Consider the following 7679-nt stretch of genomic DNA (forward strand, 5'->3'; position numbering starts at 1 on the left):
GTACACTTAATCAAGCCACCTGTTATCCCCTATATAGCTGATCTTCTGCCACACAGCCAGTCTTTTGTCCCTCAGTATGGTGCGTGTACACGCTTAGGTTAGCAATGTCGTGACTTGTTGATGTGATGTTTAATTTAGTTTTGTACACATTATGGGACCTGCTGTTGGGTTGTTGATCACATACTGTATGTTGGTGTAGGAGACACTACTCTGATAAAAAGGGTAATTAATTCGTGGCAATTAATTTTACACTTTTAGACAGGGCACCACCTCCGATGTTTCTCTGTGCAACTAACTTGGAGGAAATTAGTTGAAATATTAACTGTCCAAGTTTGGCTTGAACAGAAAAAGATCGGTCTCGAATTGATCTGTTGAATTTCAATATCTATATTTGCTCCTATTCTGAAGCCGTGAATTCTTTCCACTATCCCATCGATTTCCCGCTTCAAATTAAACGAGCACAGACAACAGCATGAGATTAAATATGTTTATTTACTAAATAAATGCAGAGTAAATGATGTGAGGTAATGATTTAAACGGGTGACAACATTAACAAAACTTGTGGAAATGGTGAAATAACATACTGGCAAGATGAATACTAAACAATGGTGGATTTTAGTGTAAGGAACCAATAATTTACCACTACGAAATTAATATTTATTCTGACGAGGCAATATGGCAATGCCTTTGAATTTGTGATATATATGTATATTCGAAGCTTCCACAAACACCAATTCTGATCTCATTCGAGTGTGACTCTTGTCGTGTGAAATGTTTAGCCTACTTTGGACTCCGGACTGTCTGGAGCAGCTTCGTCTCTGTGCAGGGAGGGGGCAGCGGTTTCAGAGCCGCTGTAGAGCGATGCCGTCTCGGTTCAACTGAGGACAGCTCCTGGCCCAGAAGTGGTCTTGCTTGAGTGCACTGGAGGCGGCCCGGGGACGGTCGGATGCTATTTCTTCTTTAGGCTGTGGATTTCTTCACGGTTTCTTGAGCAGTTAAACTGCACCGACTTTATAATAATTACGAGTTCTGGTCAGAGTCTCTCTCTTGAGCTGGTTATTGCCGAGCTCTGAACATTTATCAGTTAGGTTACTTGTATAAAAATTTCTTAGTTACTAAATACAAAAACAAAAATAGCTTTTTCTGGCTTACTGAGTTGCAATACTCTCACTCCTCCGGTGACATCACAGCTCATATTATGAACTTATTACATATTGAACCAGAATAATGGTTTAAAAGTATTTAAGATCGCGACTGTCTTATTCACCGAAATCCACCATGGTCTTTACATCAACATTTGTTATATGGAAAAGAAAAAAAAGGAAGAACATGATAGGAATTGCCTAATAAGAAAAAGGGAAGTTATTGGTTATATCAGGTCACACACACAAGTACATACGTTTTTAGCAGCACTGATGGCTTAAAAACATTTCGTAAAGGGTTAGCTTAATTTTTGATACAAAAATATACTTTGGAGGTAGGTGATCATATTTGTAAGTCAATCCGTTTCAGAAACTTTCCTTTTAGCTATACCTGGACTTACCACAAGGTGGCACTGTGGCTCCATCAAACTTAAAGACATTAAACCTGGAGTCCCTAACTGTAGTTTCCTTTAACTCACAAAAGGGAGGGAAAAAGTTGTGAGAAAATGTGAAAATGTTTGAGTTCTCATCCAGCTGATTAAGAATATTTTGTCCTGCAAAGGATGAGATTACATTTTAGTACTTCTTTAGCATTAAGACATAAATTAAGCTCTTCCTTTCTCCTGCTGGGAATGTAGAGACACTCTGGCAGCACCCTGTGCCTTAGCCATTAACTGGCTTTTCAGTGATAGATGCTATCTGGGTTCTACCAATTGTGAAGCTGAACTTCAATCCACCTGCTCCATGGGACAGATGTCATTGTCACTATCAGGTCATCAATGAAGGCTCTAATGGGTGGCTATCTCACACCAGACTTAATGAGGGGCCCTCTACACTGAACCTCAGCAGACTTTACCTGCGTTTTAATGGCGAGCACAAAGAGGATCACTAAAGCAGCACATCCAGTGATTATTCCCTTTTTCAAGCTTGTGCCATTCTGAGGTTGTAGCCAAGCAGAGACTCTCAGACTGAAGATGTTGTAGTTGTTCGAGATGAGGTCCCTGAACTTGACTGGGATATGGTGGAGATTCAGCAGTGTTGGGCAGTAACATCGCTACAAGTAGTGGTGTTACTAGTTTAACTACATTTCTTAGTTGCGTGGTGGTAGCGTCGCTATTTTCTAAATGAAATAGATTTTCAGTAGCTTAGCTCTTTTATTGGCCAAGTAGCACGGTAGGGTCCACACAAGCTACATTTTAAGAACACCTCTGAAGCTCAGCGCAGCGGAGCTTACTGCTGCGGTCTGAAATGAAAGCATAAGTCAGTGACGCACCGCCATACACGGTCGTGTATGTGGAGCTGACAGAAGCACTTCCGTATGACGGTGACACCATGGACTAATCCTTGCCTACAACGTCCCTGCAGCACGGGAATACAGACAGGTTAGCTTGAATGATTACGTTACTTGATGGAAAGATGGCAGAGGGTGAGGAGGATGGAGACAAGTTGATCCCAGGGGACGCAAAAGACAATCTTGAATAATAAACAAATACAGTAATGTTACATATAGGAGGTAAGAGGTGGGGAAATAAGGGAACAGAGAAACATTTGAAAAGTTTACATTACTATGAATTATTACTTTTGTAATTTTTAACCAGCACAGGGTACAGCCATAATGCCATCCATCTGCTTATCCGGGGCTGGGTCGGGGGGGCAGCTGCCTGAGCAGGGACACCCAGACTTCCCTCTCCCCGGACACTTCCTCCAGCTCTTCCGGGAGGATCCCAAGGCGTTCCCAGGCCAGCTGAGTGACATAGTCACACCAGCGTGTCCTGGGTCTTCCTCGGGGTCTCCTCCCGGCGGTACATGCCAGGAACACCTCCCGAGGGAGGCGTCCCGGGGGCATCCGAAACAGATGCCCGAGCCACCTCAGCTGGCTCCTCTCGATGTGGAGGAGCAGCGGCTCTACTCCGAGCTCCTCCCGGGTGACAGAGCTCTTCACCCTATCTCTAAGGGAGCGCCCTGCCACCCTGCGGAGGAAACTCATTTCGGCTTCTTGTATCCGGGATCTTATTCTTTCGGTCATGACCCAAAGTTCATGGCCATAGGTGAGGGTAGGAACGTAGATTGACTGGTAAATCGAGAGCTTCGCCTCTCGGCTCAGCTCTCTCTTCACCACGACAGACCGATATAATGACCGCATTACTGCGGCCGCTGCACCGATCCGCCTGTCAATCTCACGCTCCATCCTTCCCTCACTCGTGAACAAGACCCCAAGATACTTAAACTCCTCCACTTGAGGCAGGAACTCTCCCCCACCCTGGAGGGAGCAAGCCACCTTTTTCCGGTCGAGAGCCATGGCCTTGGATTTGGAGGTGCTGATTCTCATCCCAGCCGCTTCACACTCGGCTGCAAACCGCTCCAGGACATGCTGGAGGTCCTGGCTCGAAGGAGCCAACAAGACCACATCATCCGCGAAAAGCAGAGATGAAATCCAGTGGCTCCCGAACCAGATGCCCTCCGGCCCGTGGCTGCGCCTAGAAATTCTGTCCATAAAAATAATGAACAGAACCGATGACAAAGGGCAGCCCTGCCGGAGTCCAACATGCACCGGGAACAGGTCTGACTTACTGCCGGCAATGCGAACCAAGCTCCTGCTCCAGTCGTACAAGGACCGTACAGCCCTTAACAGAGGGCCTCTGACCCCGTACTCCCGGAGCACCTCCCACAGAATGCCACGAGGGACACGGTCGAATGCTTTCTCCAAGTCCACAAAACACATGTGGACTGGTTGGGCAAACTCCCATGAACCCTCGAGCACCCTGCGGAGGGTATAGAGCTGGTCCAGTGTTCCATGGCCAGGACGAAAACCACATTGTTCCTCCTGGATCCGAGGTTCGACTATCGGCCAAATTCTCCTCTCCAGTACCCTAGAATAGACTTTCCCAGGGAGGCTGAGGAGTGTGATCCCCCCGATAGGGGGACCACCACCCCGGTCTGCCAGTCCAGAGGCACTGTCCCCAACTGCCACGCTATGCTGCAGAGACGTGTCAGCCAAGACAGCCCCACAACATCCAGAGACTTGAGGTAGTCAGGGCAGATCTCATCCAACCCCAGTGCTTTGCCACTGAGGAGCTTCCGGACTACCTCGGTGACTTCGGCTTGGGTGATGAATGGGTCAACCTCTGAGTCCCCAGCCTCTGCTTCCTCTATGGAAGGCGTGTCAGTGGGATTGAGGAGATCCTCGAAGTATTCCTTCCACTGCCTGACGATGTCCCCAGTTGAGGTCGACAGCTCCCCACCTCCACTGTAAACAGTGTTGGTGGACGACTGCTTCCCCCTGCTGAGGCGCCGGATGGTTTGCCAGAATTTCTTTGAGGCCGACCGGTAGTCCTCCTCCATGGCCTCCCCGAACTCTTCCCAGACCCGAGTTTTTGCTTCCGCGACTGCCCGTGCTGCCACACGCTTGGCCTGCCGGTACCCGTCAGCTGCCTCAGGAGTCCCCCGGGCCAGCCAGGCTCGGTAGGACTCCTTCTTCAGCTTGACAGCAACCCTTACTTCCGGGGTCCACCATCGGGTTCAGGGATTGCCGCCGCGACAGGCACCGGAGACCTTACGGCCACAGCTCCGGACAGCCGCGTCAACAATGGAAGTGGAGAACATGGTCCATTCGGACTCAATGTCCCCAGCCTCCCTCGGGATCTGGTCAAAGCTCTCCCAGAGGTGGGAGTTAAAGATCTCTCTGACAGAGGGTTCCGTCAGACATTCCCAGCAGACCCTCACAATACGTTTGGGTCTGCCAGGTCTGTCCAGCTTCCTCCCCTGCCAGCAGATCCAACTCACCACCAGGTGGTGATCAGTTGACAGCTCAGCCCCTCTCTTCACCCGAGTGTCCAAGACATACGGCCGGAGGTCAGATGACATGACCACAAAGTCGATCATTGACCTCCGGCCTAGGGTGTCCTGGTGCCACGTGCACATATGGACACCCTTATGCTTGAACATGGTGTTTGTTATGGACAAACTGTGACTAGCACAGAAGTCCAGTAACAAAACACCACTCGGGTTCAGATCGGGGAGGCCGTTCCTCCCAATCACAGCCCTCCAGGTAACACTGTCGCTGCCCACGTGGGCGTTGAAGTCCCCCAGTAGAATGACGGAGTCCCCGGTTGGAGCACTCTCCAGTACCCCTCCCAGGGACTCCAAGAAGGCCGGGTACTCTGCACCGCTGTTCGGTCCATAAGCCGAGACAACGGTGAGAGTCCTATCCCTGACCCGACGGCGCAGGGAAGCGACCCACTTGTACACTGGGGAAAACTCCAACACATGGCGGCTGAGCTGAGGAGCTATAAGCAAGCCCACACCAGCTCGCCGCCTCTCACCGCAGGCAACTCCAGAGTAGAAGAGTCCAGCCAAAATGCAATTTCTACAAAACCAAAGTATGGTGGTTAGCCAAAATGATAAGCTTAAAATGTATGTAGATATAGCTGCTACTACTATAGAGTGGGCCTAATAAAAATACCACTTTTGAAACTGCCAGTTATATAAGACACTGGTTGATGGATAGAGTACTTTATTAATCTTAAAGGGAAATTAAAGTGTTACAGCCACTTGACATAAATCAAAATACAAAAACAATGAGGTAGGTAAAAGAAACAATACAATTAAAGGCTGAATTATATACAATAACTAAATAGACTAACTCAAATATCAAATATAAACTTTAAAGCTGAAACTAGAACACAGATTAGAGAACCATAACGAAAACTACAACTATGATATGCTATTTTCTGAGTATACACTGTTTAATTATGTTAATATGCTACAGTGTAGGACGCTGCATTCGTGCAAGTCAGGTCGATATTGCTGTGGTAGCAAGGTGAATGACTGTCCATGGATGTTAGAATCAAGTGTGCATTGATAGTATAATAGATAGAATAATACAATATATACAATAGTGAGAGCACAGCTTATTGTTAAACATTAAATTTAACATTTTTGCCTGCTTATCTGTCTGATTGATAGTTTTATTGATCACTGAGATAGCTTTGACTTGGAATGAAGTTGTTCCAATATATATATAAAAAAATAGCTTTGATGTAGTTAAGCTACTTTTGCCATTTTGCTGTAGCTTAGCTTGTTACACTTCTCTGGGGAGTAGCTTTGGTGTAGTGAAGCTTAATTTAATGTAGAGTAACTTGTAGCTTAAGTCATTACGAATAGCTTGCCCAACACTGAAATCAGTGCCTCTTCGACCAGCTTGTGGGGTATGGCCCATAGGTGTTTGCAAGGTCCAGTGGCAGCAAAACCAGCTGATGCTGGATGACCACACCCATGTGCTCCAGACAGCCCAGTACTTTCAATATATTTCCTTTTGGGACGAAAGTGTCAATGTTGGAGGTAGTCTTTCAGGTGCCTGGCAATATGCTGAAAAAATATTCGCCCTCAACACTATAGAGAAAGATGGTTCTAAACTGATCCTTGTTATTCAACTCTTCCTCCTTCAGAATCCATACCCCGTCCATATACCTCCACTGATGGTCACCTTGCCCCTTTTCCAGATGACCTTCAGGATCCTCCAGAGCCTGTGAATTAACCTTGGGCAACTTTAGAACTCTATGAGAGGACCCCTCTACTCCTCCCTTGCCTCTTTGAACTGCCTAAGCTGATGGATCTTACTCGCCCTGCTGTTCTTGGTGTAGAAAAGTGCTGCGCTCCTTCCCCCAGCCCAAATCTCTCAGCTGCGAGAAAAATTATGATGGTGATCATTGTCTGGAGGCATTGATCATCTTCCCCCTTTTGTTATTGTTTCAGAGATACAATCCCCATCTTTGTCAAACTGGAGCCACACCTTTTCCTTGTTAGCTTGGGGCCATTTGATCCAACACTGTTCTGATGGTTTGCATAGGTCTGGGTCTGGAGTTTCCCAGCACTTTTGGATCCCATAAAAACCTGGTATTGACAAAGTATTATGTAAGGTGAATATCACAGTAAATTTCGCCTTATGACAGCTACAGTTATGTGAAAGGAGAGTTAGTCAGTTCTCTGAGCATGCTAATACAAGTTACTGGTTCTATAAAGATTTAGTTATGGGTTTCAATGACTGTTAAAGGACTTACACAGCTGTTGGGTGGGTTATCTAGCCAATGTATTTTGTGACTGCGACAATCTGAAGATGAAAAATTTATCTTTTAAATTGACAAATATCACTTGTGTAATTACTGGCAGAATTCAAAAGGAATCAAAAAATGATTTGCCTCCATTCACTACATACATATTTTTCTGGCCTAGTGGAAGGGGAGTGACATTACCTCACTATTTCTTACAAATTACTCCTTTAAGTAACTCACTTACATGGACCACCTTCTTGTTACATTCCCTTAGCCAGTTTGGGAAAAAAAATAGAAGCCTCCATAACAATCATTTAAAATTAGTTTTCTTGAACAGAGTGGGAAAAAATTGCCATCTAGTTAAATATTGAATTTGTATGCCATGATTCATGGTTATTATATTTGAATAAATATTTGAATAAATACTTTTTTCATTTGTTACCATCCTCTTATATACAGTTGAGATTTACACATTAGAGCTTATTTG

This window comes from Sparus aurata, chromosome 15 (genome assembly GCF_900880675.1).
Source record: "Sparus aurata chromosome 15, fSpaAur1.1, whole genome shotgun sequence".
Lineage (NCBI taxonomy): Eukaryota > Metazoa > Chordata > Actinopteri > Spariformes > Sparidae > Sparus > Sparus aurata.